This window comes from Trachemys scripta, chromosome 17 (genome assembly GCF_013100865.1).
Source record: "Trachemys scripta elegans isolate TJP31775 chromosome 17, CAS_Tse_1.0, whole genome shotgun sequence".
Lineage (NCBI taxonomy): Eukaryota > Metazoa > Chordata > Testudines > Emydidae > Trachemys > Trachemys scripta.
This window is the reverse complement of record NC_048314.1, coordinates 11,855,857-11,870,237: the sequence shown is the minus strand read 5'-3', so window position 1 is coordinate 11,870,237 and position 14,381 is coordinate 11,855,857.

Here is a 14,381-nt window from a genome sequence, read left to right as displayed (position 1 = left end):
TTCTGGTCTATGATGGGCAGGGACCGACATTTAGAGTGCCCAGGACAATGGTTCCCCCATCTGATTGGTTTCTATGGGCTACTGCAACATACCTGTCAAATAACACTAATGGCAATAGAGAATGCTATAAATCCGTGTCTACGGCCTCCTGTTGGAAGGATTGCGTAGCTCTTTCCCAACGACGGCCCCCTGTCGTGCAATCTTTATTTAATGAAAATCCCTGTGGAAATCAGTGGGACTTCTGCCTGAGCGAAAGCTGCAGGATTTATATGTAAGCCGTGCTGCCAATTCACATATACAGAAGTCTGTTACAATTTAGGAACATGGTCCTTATGCTGCACATCATCACCACTTGAAATTCCATGGTGTTGGCAGGGATAGAACTTAATTTCTGCTGGTCCGCAACCAAAGGCCCCTTCTATCTGAGCTAAAGGCAAATCTCCCTCAGTTGTTGGCAGTATGGTGTCTAGGACACACTGATTCCATCCACTAGAGGGCAGTGGGTACATTTACCACCTAGCCAGCTCATAATAGGCATGCAAGCACACATAGGAATCATATGACTCATTGCTGAAGTGCAGTCACATCTGGGAGGAACTGTTTAACACAATGCAATGGGTTTATAGCCAGGAAACATACTCTGGGCAACTTGGAAGGAAGCGTTCTCTCTCTTATAGCCTTCTGTTAGTTGCTTTCCCTACTACACTTTTTTGCTTGCTTGGTGCAAGAAACCTACTGTGTGCCAGACTGATATGGATGACGCTACTATTTATAGCTCTTTACACCTCGTTACATCCTATGAGTAGTTTAGTCCAAGTTTTGCATCACCTCAGAATTTTCCCCCAGAGTATAAACTGTTTAAACCAGGTTTAAATGTGACCTTTGCACTGCAGTGTGCATGCAATACAATTACGGCACTCGGTACTCCAGAGAAGAGAGCTCTATAGTATAGAACACTATCCAAAGGACCCTACCATAGTGGAGGGGCGATCTCTGTGATGTGTACTGGAGTTAACAAAGTTGATGGAATTGGAGCTGCAATTACTCTGTTGTGCCAGACTTACCCTTTTCACCCTGTCCCGATAACGTGTAGAACCAATAGCAGAACTGAAGGCTGCAGAAATCTCCGGTGGAAAACTGGAGTTTTTCTGCATTTATAGGAGTGGAAATGAAATCACTCCGTGTGTGTGTGTGTGTGTGTGTGTGTGTTCACTCGTGTGCAAGTTTGAATGTTTGTGAGTGAGAAAGAGAGCGCTCTGGATAGATAAGACTCCAAACTGATGAACCAAAAAGACAAATTGAATATAGCTGAACAGTTCCTCTGTCTCCTGATGCCAGGAAAGGTAGTTTGAAGATCTGCCGAGAAATTTGTTCCATCCTTGCCCCTGCAGTAGTTGGAGAACTCTACGAAGTTTTCATTTTTTCTCACAAGGCTCCCATTTTGTTTTCTCTTCTGATTTCCTATTTTGTTTGTCATGCCTCTGAATTGCTGAAGTCACCTGCCTTTTTGTATCATACAGAGATTGCCAGGGGGAAAAAAAAACTCCCAAATGTGCCCAGAACTAACTTTCCTCAGCCCCACAGACCCAGATCCTCTACCTGACAGAAACTCAGTCTTGTTTACTTTATTTAAAGTTGCCCCTATGCACACCTGATGTAGCTTCCCAGATGCCTGTAGTGTATTTACCTCCTGGCTTGTTTATCCTAAAATGGCCAATGGAAACTGCTCACATTTTTGTCTTGATAAGAATCCAATCACAGAAGCTGATTGAACTTCTTCTTTGAGCTTTTCTCTTGCATTTACACTTTTCAACCAGCTTGAATTGTTTAATCTGTAGCTAATTTAGAGACATACAGCCGTGGCTCTGATATATCAGGAGATCAAGATAAACGGCTGGAGTGTTTTTATGAGTAAAAATCTCTTTCGATTCCAGTACATAAATCATTTGTTGTGGAATCGCTCATTGTCTTTAGGCAATGTCATAGTGAAAAATTCAATCTATTCATGAACAGAAAGTCAAGGGATTACGAATGGTTAGAGGGGAAAGACTGTACTGTAAAAAATCAGATTTATCTCTTAATACTCCCCTAACATACTTCCTCCTCCCTTTGTTTTCCAGTGTGGACTCTGAATTCAATTTCATACCCTTTGTCCACAAAGTCTGGTGAATAGGAAATGGGAAGGAGTCCTCGGGGGAGGTTAGGGGCATCTTTGTTTATAGTAATTCCAGGAGTCGTTTTCTATCCTTGTCTCCTGATTCGATACAGAAGGGCTGGAAAGATGCCCATGAAGGATTTCATGCTGAGGGCCAGATTGCAATCCCCTTGCTCCCGGTGAATAATACATTATTACAGGCTGGGTCATTACAATACAGCCCAGCTAAGGGCTGTAGACACAGCTGGATGGCCCCAAAAGCAGAGCAGGGACTAGGTTATGACTCTGAGGGTATGTCTGCACCGCAATTAGGCACTGGAGGCTGGCCTGTGCTAGCTGACTCTGGCTGGAGGAGCTCCAGCTGCAGGGCTGTTTAACTGCACTGTAGATGTTCCGGATCAGGTTGCAGCCTGAGCTCTGGGACCCTCCCACCTAACAGGGTCCTAGAGCCTGGGCTTCACCCCAACCCCAGACATCTAAACTACAATTAAATAGCCCCCAGCCTTAGCCCGTTTAGCTGGCGGAGGCCAGCCACAGGGTTTTAACTGCATTGTGGACAGAGATAAGAGTCACTCTCACCTCCCTGCTTTCTCCTTATCTGGCAGGGGAAGTAAAATGAACCAGCCCCTTTGCGATCAGTAGATTTTGCTGTTGGGTTTCAGTGGTGAGGTATTACTCACCAGGAGTAAAAGCTTCGCAGTCTACCCCTAGTGAACTCAGCAACAGAGCTGGATCGGGCTGACCAAAACAATTCACAAATTGGGGCAGATTTGGGCAAATTGTTTTGGTTGGAAAAAAACTCAGCAATGTTGAAACGGTTCAGTTTGGCATGTCTGAAATGAAACGTTGTGATCCTACTGTCCCAGAGAGTTGTTTCATTTCGGCATTCCCCTCAGTTTTATTTAAATAATTTTTTAAAAATGCTTTCAAAGCCTGGAACTGGAAACAAAATGTGGTTTTTTTCAGTCAATGGAGACAAACTTTTTCTTCGATGTTTCAGTTTGCCGAAGATGTGGACAAATTAATTTGTTTTGGTCAACCCCAATCAAAACAAAGAATTTAGAGCTGAACCCACTCTGAGCATCCAGTTGGTCAAAGTGCCCTACTCCTAAACAAAATCTCCAGTCCAAGATACAGGAAATAACAGGGCTAGAAGAGTGTCAAGAATCCCAATAAAGTCTTACTCCTTGGGCCCGATTCTCCTCTCACAACAGTGTATACTGGGCGTAACTCTGCTAAAGTCAATGGGTCAGATTCTCAGCTTGTGTAAACGGGTGTGGCTCCCTTGACTTCAATGGAGCAATGCCAATGTATATCAGGCGAGATCCCGGCTCAATGGAATTCTGCGGCCTAAACAAGAGGCTTGTTTATGTAAGCAGCTGAAATCTACAGGTGCAGATGATTTATAAATTGGTACAAACAGCACACCTTGTGGCACCTCACTGGTCATCACTACGCACGTCATATAGGCGTAAGGGCAGATTTTTGTACCCTCATTCGTGCAAGAAACACCTTACTCCGTATGAAGTCACGATGACTATGCAACATGGGTAAGGGATGGCAGAATTAATGACAGTGGCTAATTCCACACCGCACAGTACCAGATCAGTGGCTGTTTACTGACCTTAACTTCCTGAATTGCTCTTTCCGGCATATATACCTGGTCTGGCAGCTTTTGCCATGCTACCCAGGTTCATTTAAAAAAATCAGTAAACCTTAGCAGGGAAACTCCGTCAAAACAAAAAGCAGGGAATTTGTTAGGCCTGTGCAACTTTCCATTGACAGGAATAAGCTTCACAGAACTAAATCTCCCTGAGCCACTTTGAACACTTGCCCCTAAGAGTCCTTGGGGGATGAATTATTGAAACATCATTTCCTCTCCCTCCTCCCCTTCCGCCCCCCCCCCCCCCCGCCTTTGGGGTCAAAAGAGAAATAAAGTGAGATCAAAACCACAGTGAGGAGACTGACGTGAAACGTTCAGAAAAGACGCAGTTGCTTGGAATAGCGCAACTTTTCTTGAAATGATTTCTTGTCGCATCAAAGGGGTTTATGGTTTATCAGACGGTGCCATGCAGGAAGCAAGGCATAGGATCTAAGGAAGAAAGCATCGCTTGCTCTACATGAATAGGTTGCTTGTTTGTGAGGTGTGCATGGGGGTGGGGGAACGGGGAAGGGAATCTTCTCACATCCTTTATCACATCTGAGAGCTTCGCTTGCAAACAGCTTTCCTGCATCCTTTCTCCGTTCGGCTGTTCACTCATTCCATTTCACAAGGTTGCCCTGCAGGACTCCTGGGACAAAGAGGTGGATGAATAGAGCCAAGGTCCGGCTTGTGGGCAGCATCTGGGCAAGACGATGGGAAAGTCCAAGGGCATTTTCAATCCCAGTAGGATCTAGATGAGAAGGCCGGATGCTAGAATTTACAAACTGTAACCTGCCAACAGCAGCCACTTCCTCACCTAAACCTGCCACATCAACAAAATGCTCCCCAGAGCCTGGTTCTCCACTGCCTTAGAACATGCCTGTGCAGAGTGAGTGTGGAGTGAGGGAGAACACTCTACTCCTTGTGAGTGGGGAATTCTGACTTGGCTGACCTTTGCTTGGTGTAACTGTTGACAAGGGGTGCAAGGCAGTGGAGTATCAGGGCCCAAGTCTCTTTAGGGTCCACCTGTCTTCCCATATCTCTCTGTGGATTTGCTTACATTTCGCCACCCCATCACCTCTCCCATTCTTCATCTTTTCCTTACCCACAACAGGAGATGTCTCCTATGCCTCTCATTTGAAGCTTCCTACATCCCCTTCCCTCTTGCCCTTATGGATTCCTTCTCCATTCTTTGCTTGAGACTGGCCACCTCTGTGAAAGAAAAGGCTCACGAGGAGAACACCCAGCGGCCTTTCAGCAAAAGACGTTGGGAGAGTAAAGTCTACACGGTCGCTGCAGGGGCGAGACGTGAGCTGCACAGTGGGAGCGGCCACAGAAATGGTGCAAAACAGATGAAAAACTAAGCAAGTTAAGGGCACAGACAGGTCTGACTCACCCCTCCAGATCCAAATGATTTAAAGAAGCTCAGATCTGGATCCAAACTTCCTAGCTGGCTACTGTTAATACTGGGCCATACTACGGCTTCAAAAGCAATGCTTCTGAGAGTGGGGGATGTTTGGATCTGGAACAAGATTGAGACTTTGTGACTTGGGCTTTGTTAAGGGAACGATGGGAAGAAAGAAATAACACCTAAATTGTTACCACACATGGGGTAGAGGCTGTGGGGGAAAGGGAAACTTTGTAAGAAGAGACTGTCTAGGAAGGAGTATGGCAGAAAAGGATCTAGGGTTATAGTGGACCACAAGCTAAATATGAGTCAACAGTGTGATGCTGTTGCAAAAAAAAGCAAACATGATTCTGGGATGGATTAACAGGTGTGTTGTGAGCAAGACACGAGAAGTCATTCTTCTGCTCTACTCTGGGCTGGTTAGGCCTCAACTGGAGTATTGTGTCCAGTTCTGGGCACCGCATTTCAAGAAAGATGTGGAGCAATTGGAGAGGGTCCAGAGAAGAGCAACAAGAATGATTAAAGGTCTTGAGAATATGACCTATGAAGGAAGGCTGAAAGAATTGGGTTTGTTTAGTTTGGAAAAGAGAAGACTGAGAGGGGACATGATAGCAGTTTTCAGGTATCTAAAAGGGTGTCAATAAGGAGGAGGGAGAAAACTTCTTCACCTTAGTCTCTAAGGATAGAACAAGAAGCAATGGGCTTAAACTGCAGCAAGGGAGGTTTAGGTTGGACATTAGGAAAAAGTTTCTAACTGTCAGGGTGGTTAAACACTGGAATAAATTGCCTAGGGAGGTTGTGGAATTTCCATCTCTGGAGATATTTAAGAGTAGGTTAGATAAATGTCTATCAGGGATGTTCTAGACAGTATTTGGTCCTGCCATGCGGACAGGGGACTGGACTTGATGACCTCTCGAGGTCCCTTCCAGTCCTAGAATCTATGAATCTATGAATCTATAAGATTCCCCTCATGAAGTTCCCTCCAAATTCTTCTGTTGGGGATGGTGTGGGAGGAGGTTGGTCCCTGTTGAAGAAGATGATGTATGTGGGAGAGTACATGGATGCACAGGGGTATCCTTATGGACACCTCTGCACTGGCTCTAAAGCCTCCTTCTGTACGTGCCCCCGTCCCCCTAGCTCTGTTGGATTAATGGTGTGATTTCCCATTCATCCCCCTCGCCCTTTGCATGTCTCTCTCTCTCTCATACCCGCCCCCTCCTCTTCATATCATAGCCCTTTATTTCCTGCAGACAGAGCAAAGGGAATGTTTGTTGTTTATTTCCCCAAATCCCAGGCCTCGTGCAAAGGCACATTTATTCACTCAGAGTAATTCAGCCCCTGGACTCCTCCAAGCATTAAAGTTTTAATACACTGCCCTAGAACAGTTGAGCTAGCTGAGAGAGATGAAGCTTTGATGGGAATACCTGATACAAAATTCTAGCCAAGAAAAGCAGCGCTCGTCCTGCACACAGGATGAGAATCCCAACTTAAAGGTGTGCACAGGGCACTGTGAGTCATTTAGCTGTCCCTTTGAAAGGACCGAACTTCTGCAACAGGAGATGGGAGCTCTCAGGCAGACCCTTGAAGAAGGCACCTGCAGGAATCCCATTGAGACAGCTCCGCTTTTCATCTTCTCAGCCCCAGACCATCAGCCGCAAGACTGTTTCCCTATCAAGAAATGGCTTCATCTGACTGTCACGCTGAGGCCTCTCAGCTCGTGACACAGAAGAGAAGCAACGTTATTACCTGGCTACTTTGGGCAACTTCAAAGCAGCAGGATCCTGAAGCCAGTTAATTTCATTCTAACCTAAGGCAGCAGTCAATGTGACTGCTCTGCACTCCAGCTGCTTCCCAACTATAATCCATTTAATTTAGTAAAGTGATGCTAATGAGATTTCATTGAAAGGAAGGGCCAGACGCAGGACTGCGGGTCTCGATAGCAGCAGCTGAGGCAGGCCCCTAAGCTCCTTGGGAAATGCAAGTTTAACAAACTGTTTCAAAATATTCCACTGTCACCAGCTTCCCGCAGGAGGCTTTATCCAACCCGTTCATTAGGCAGGTACATGGTTATTAAACTGGGATTTTATGGCTAGTTCGGCGGGTACAAAGTGCAATAAGCCTCCGTATCGAGTAAGTAATAAACATGTCCCTATCCATCCTTGTCCTCCCATCCCCAAATGAAACCTTAGCCCAGATAAGAGCTTTGAACAGTTGGGAAACTGAGTAATGAGAAAGCTCTTTCCATTGTTAACGCTCTCATGGCATAAAGCACCATTTGTAGAGCCATAGGGCACAGTGTGTAGGGCCAGAAGGGACCACTAGATCTAGTCTGACCTCCTGTACATCACAGGCCACCCAGCACCCTCACACTAAACCCCACAACCGCAATGAGACCAACGTGTTACAGCCCACAGGGGACTCGATATATGCCACCAGCAGAGAATAGGAGGGACCCAGGGGCAGCAGTGCCTGAGGCTCCTGCTATGGCATGATTAAATGAGATCTACCTAGATAAGCCTGGCAAGAGACCTGCACCCACATACCATAGTGCAGTGGTTCTCAAACTAGGGTCGACACTTGTTCAGGGAAAGCCCCTGGCGGGCCGGGCCGGTTTGTGTACCTGCCGTGTCCGCAGGTTCGGCCATTCACAGCTCCCAGTGGCCGCGGTTCGCTGCTCCAGGCCAATGGCGGCTGCGGGAAGTGGCGGTCAGTATGTCCTTCGGCCCGCGCCGCTTCCCGCAGCTCCCATTGGCCTGGAGCGGCAAACTGCGGCCACTGGGAGCTGTGATCGGCTGAACCTGCAGACACGGCAGATAAACAAACCAGCTCGGCCCGCCAGGGGCTTACCCTGAACAAGCGGAAGTCCTAGTTTGAGAACCACTGCTATAGAAGAAGGGAAAAAAAACAAAGTCACTGCCAACATGACCTGGCAGAAAATTCCTTCCTGACACCACATAGAGTGATCAATTAAACCTTGAGCATGTGGGCAAGAACCAGCCAGCCAAGCATCTGAGAGAGAGAATATTTGGTGCCACCTCAGAGCAATAGGCACCCAGCCCAGTGTCCCATCTCCAGAAATGGCCACTGCTGATGCTTCAGAGGAAGATGATAAAAAAAAACCAATCTCCCAGAAAACACTGGGGGAGAAAATCCTTTCCTGTCCCCTGACAGTGGCTGACTGAAAGCATGAGCTTTAGGAATGTAACACATAAAAGGGAAATGAGCCCCAAAACTGTTGAGCCGTGACCCCCACCATCACAACTGCACTCATAAATTTGTCCCGCTCTCTCTTAAAACTAGTTAAATTGTTTGCTCCCCACCCCCGCAATTCCTATTGAGAGGTTGTTCCAGAACCTAACTCCTGTGGTGGTTAGAAACTTCTGGTTCAGACACAACAGTGATCAAATATTGTTCAATGTCAGGTTGTCTATTGTCAAATGTGTTGATGGTCTCGGTCCCTTTCCTAGTGCACAGGTATTCTCACTGCTGTTGGAAGTGATGGGCCTTCTTACTGGCAACCTCAGCAGGAAGGCCAAGGACTGACAGGGCCATAGAGTGCAAACTACTGTCTCATTCCTGAAGGTGATCCTCTCCGGGTCACGGTGAGGCACATTTGCAGAATGCTGTTGGGATAGACCCAAATAAATCACATTTTACCATAGATGATTAAGGTGTAGGGAGGACAGCAGCAATGTCAGTTTCAGAGAAGAAAGGTGAAAGCCTCTGGGCCCAATACTAATGGCAGAAGGTATTTGGGGTCACTGGTGTTACCTTAGAACCCAGATGCAAAAATAGAGCCAAAAAGACCCTCAGTCTGTGAACATCTGAGATGGAGGATGGGTGTAGCTCCTCAGACAAATGAGGATCTACAATTCTTATTCATCCTCCTGTTCCCAGCATCATCTCATCTTGTAGGAACTGAGCTTCAGCCACCCAGTTCCTATAAAGGACCCTCTCCTGGCTAGATACTGGTGTTCTACCCAGCTTCCACTGAAGTCAGTGTTAAGCTTTCCATGGAGTTTAATGGTAGGGCTTTGAAAAGCCAAGATGACAGTAGAATATGGGATCTATGAGTAGGGTAGGCAGATCATGGCATCATCATCTTCCTAAAAGCACTGGGACCACAAACACCTCACCCTCTCCCCCAGTAGCCTCACCTATGTAGGGAAGAGGAGAGGCAATGAAATGGAGCCCTGAAAAGAGATTCTAAGGGAGGATGAAAAATGTCCAGGAGGAATGAACAGAGCCACCCTAAAGCGATCACGTATGCCCCTACGAGATCCTGATCCCAAGTCTGATGGGGTATGTACTCCACACAGGCCCTGAATGGGATAATGTGGACAAAGGCTAAGTTAATTCTCTGGCTGCAACTGGAGGGTGGGCCAGACTTAACTGAGCATGAGTCCCAGCTGGGGAAGGAGCTGAGGGGTTACTATAAACAGTGGAAGGTCTAAGCAGAAGGGAGGGAGAAACTCTGCAGTCACTCTCTGGTAGGAGAGAACAGAGAGACCAGGAGGGTTAAGGGGGAAACAAAAAACAGAGGAGAAGAGCTGGGGAGCAACTTCCTCTGAGAAGTGCTGGAGCCTGTCTGAATCCCTGAGTAAAGGGAATAGTGTGCCAGCCCCTGCATTGTGGGGTGGATTGAGGCACAGAAGGACAGTGTAAGGCAGCAAAGGCAAACCTGAGACAAGGTGGTGGCCAGCTGGGCAGAAGGCTTGGCTTTCGTATGGTTATTGTATGACTAAGGTAGAGGACTCTGTAGCCCCAGAAGGGGCTGGGCTCTATAAAGTTGTCTGGCCAGAGGGTCAGGACACTCTAACAATTGGAGTAGCCAAAAGACAGTGGGGGGAAACTGAGGCAGCATCACAGCCATCCAGGAGGGGTCATGTTGGGGTGGCAACTTTGCCACGTGATGTCAAGAAGGCTTCATTGTCAGCACCATATGAAAGGCTTCTGGAAGATCTAATTAAATCACCTGACCATTTCCTGGAGAAGATCATTAATCAGACCTAACACTTTCGTCCCTATGACTTCATGCTAGAATAACATGGGTCAGGCAAACTTGATGAGTGGGCTCATTAATACCTTTTCCAAAATGGAGCAGTTTGAAAGACAAGATCCTTCACTTTTGGAGATGGTGTCTTGAGCAAGGGTCGAACCATCTCTGGTTTCAGGATCTGGCAACATCCTGCCCTCCCAGGGGAAGGCATTAATAATTCCTCCTAGCCCCATGAGGAGATGAAAGCAGCTTTGTAGCCTGACGAGAGTTGGTTGCACATGCCACAAAGTGAGAACGGGTGCTTTTGCACAGCTCCATTTGCAATGTGTGTCCCAAAAGTGCTGTCCTGGCCTATTAAGGTTAAACAAGGTCTAATGTCAATGCCAATTGTCCTTTGAGAAGGACCTTCCTTTCTCCCCTCACTGAGCTACACAGGAGCTTCCATTTCTACTGCTTGCCTCTTCGGAGAAGTGGACGGAGTGGCAGGGGGAGGGGATGAAAGCTACGTTAATTCCTGGACCTACTGAGTATTTCTTTGTCAGGGCATCTCCAATCCCAAAAGTGACACAAAGGTACCTTTCCCAAGGCCATGTTCTGAAACATCTGAAACATTTTTAACAAGGAAGCAGCAAGATTTGAATATAGTGACATTAGACCTTGTCTGACAAAAACATCAATATCAGTGCATAATTAATGCAAGGATCTTATCTAACGTGGACTGAATAGGGACAGAGTGCTTTCAGAAATCAATTTGCTACCTGAATTACAAACACTACAGATTAAACCTGACAGGGCAAAACTAAAAGGGAAAGGCAGCGGCAGCGGTGGTGGCGGTGGAAGTAGAGCACCCTGCCAAACCAACGTTCTCTTTCTTGCTCCCACTCTTATTTTAGGAAAATATTCATTCACACCAGCGCTGCAGCATTCATGCATTTGCAGCCTCCATTTCTGCAGGCTGAGGCTGTGTCTACACTTGAGCTGGGAGGCATGATTGCAGAGATGAACCCAGGCTAGCTCTACTCATCCTAGTCCGCTAAAAATAGAAGTACAGCCGGGGTAGAACGGGGGCAGCTCGAATTAGCCGCCTGAATATGTACCTGTCTGGATCCCTGGATGCGTACTTGGGTGGCTAGATGTACTTGGTACCTCTACACAAGCTCGGGATCACACCTCCCAGCTCAAATGTAGACACAGCCTGAGACTTAGTTAAAACCCTTCATGCAGCCCTGGCTGCTAACATGCAGCAAGACAGCAACTGTTCTGTGTGCGGAGGAATCGAGTATGTATTCAGAGCTCAGTTTATGTTTCTGGCTCAGCTCCTCAGAGGAAAGGTGACAACCTGGGGCTAAATCCACCTCAGGTGGAAAGCGTATCAGCTCTCACCTGCTAAGCCTGGTCAGGTCTTGGTCAGATCCTGGAGGGGAGATAGTCGAAGAAAAACTGCGGTAGGTGGTGCTCTTCCCTCTGAGTCAGTTCTGAATCCATGCTCTGGCATGGGACCAGGGGACACGGTGCTATTGGAAGACAGTGATATTTTTCCCCACTCTGCAGCGATTTAAGATTTGTAACCTTCGCCTTGAGATTTGATTGAATCTGGGCCAATCTATCTTTTCCCATCAATCAACCACAAAAAAATAAACCAAAACAAATGGTCCCTAATGGTAAAACTCAATGGGTGAAACTCTTCCAAGTGAGAGTGAGGAATAAATTGACACGAACCCCGTCAACAGATGCACTGTGCAAGGTCCTTCTGCTTAGCAAGATGGCTTCTTTTCATATCTTGCTCTGACAGGGAACGCTTCATAGATTTAGTCCTGCTTTGAGCAGGGGGTTGGACTAGATGACCTCCTGAGGTCTCTTCTCCAACCCTAATCTTCTATGATTCTGTGATTCTTCCCAAGTCTGGAGATACAAGTTAAATGGAGTAAGTATCCTACCCGTAGTAGCCATTTTTGAGGTGTTTCAATGAAGAGTGGCTGGCGTCTTGGAAACCCTGTAACACTTCCAGCTGCTTTGACCCCCCTTCAGCATCACATGTCATGCATGCTATGCCACCACACCTGTGTGACCATTGTGAGTACAGCTCCATACAAGCCTTTCCTGGACACGTGCAGAACATTCCCAAGGTGGTGAAGTGGTTAAATGACTTTTGAACATGTCTCTCTGTTTCCTTCCTGAGTTCTCCCTGGGAGTTCAGTCATTGCCATATGTTATATTATGGAGCATGAGAAATCAGACGGAGGTGGCAATTTTAACACCCTTTATTCATACAACCTATTTTTACACTGATAGATGTAAGATATGCAAAGTCTAATTCCCCATTGAGACAAGCTCAGCACAGCTCCTGCTGGCTCGGCCAGGATTTGGGAGGAGTGGGGGTGAGTATTCTTTTGGCTTCCACGGCAGAGCTGCGTCCCAGTTGCAGTCTCAGCTGAATTAATGTGCAGGGCAGACACAGAGTGAGTCCTCCCCACTGTCCGGGAGATTGCTAACCGGTTAAGTTCACTTGAGTGTGTCTCCTCCACCACTACGCCTGCAAAATCCCAGCTGGTGGAACCGTTCCAGGTGGCTGACAGCTGGAGGGATCCTGTCGGCTTCTGCTCAGAAACAGAAGACTCAGACGCTTCTTGCTGTGAAAGGTTCTCTCTCCTCCTTGGATAAGATCAACAAGGCCGGCTGTGTTTATGGGAGCAAAAGCCAGGATAAAAGCCATTACTTCTCTGGCTGAGTTTAGGTCAATTTCAGGCACTGAGGTTTTAGAGGTGATAGAATAACTTTGTTGGCGATTTAAAATGTGGGATCTTAGAGTATGATGGGGATGAGCTCTCTCCTCTCAGTCCCATTACTGAGAACATTTCTCTACTGTTTATTCAGGAAATCTGCAATTTGCTAATTCAAGGGTAGGCAACCTATGGCACACGTGCTGAAGGCGGCACGCGAGCTGATTTTCAGTGGCCAGGACTCACACTGCTCGGGTCCTGGCCACCGGTCCGGGGGGCTCTGCATTTTAATTGAATTTTAAATGAAGCTTCTTAAACATTTTAAAAACCTTATTTACTTTACATACAACAATAGTTTAGTTATATATTATAGACTTATAGAAAGAGACCTTCTAAAAATGTTAAAATATATGACTGGCACGCGAAACCCTTCATTTATTAAAGTGAATAAATGAAGATTCGGCACACCACTTCTAAAAGGTTGCCGACCCCTGTGCTAATTCTTTTGTTCTTTCATCTGTTTTGAGTGGGGCCAAAAGTACCTTTACCAACTTGTCTCCGGCTAGAGAACTTTACTACTGTTATCCTTGTCTGCGTCACACCTCTCACCATAAATGCAGCCATCATGGTTTAGACCATAGCTGCTTGTTTATCAGGACACACCAATGACAATGTTTGGGACAGGAAATGAAGAATCTCATATCCAGTTGAAAATGTAGGAGGAATCTAATGTTATTCTGTAACTGGGATTTGGTCAGGTCACCAGAGCTAAACCCCCTGCTCTTGTGTAAAAGTGCCACAGGCTTTTTAATGTACATTAGTGGTCAGCATGAGAAAGATAATCATCCCAATAGACACAACTGCCAGCTTTTTAGATGCGAAGTCTAAAGAGTACAGGAGACGTGTAAGAGAGAACCTTTCAGGAATGAGTTAACTTGCGAAAAGGAAACGTTTCTGAGTTTCACTCCAAGGCCCATGTGATTGTGAAAAAGATTTGCATGAAACTCTCAAGTGAGGAAATTTGAAGAGACATGGGGGCGGGAGAGGGGAGAATGGAGGAGACTGTAATTATAGCAAATGACTGACACAGATGCTGAGGCAGATGCAGATGGGGCAGAAATGAGGATGAAATACGAGGATGATTGTTCCGGAATGAGACTTTCGACCATTAGCTTAAAACTCATCTGTGTGGGAGACAGAACTTTCTCAGGGGGTTGGTCTGATACTGTGGCATGAATTCCCCACAAGAGCCAAGGACCGCCACAGACCTCACCACCTTCTGCTCCAAATGCAAGGCATACTTCTTTGACCCGCCTTCGCTAATATAAACACAGAGCAGGATGTACATTGAAACAAAAAATTGCCTACAAAGCCGTAACACTATCTGTACACATAATTCTCACCCTGGGGCGAGGATGAGAGAAAGCATGACCCAAACGTGACATATGTATGACACG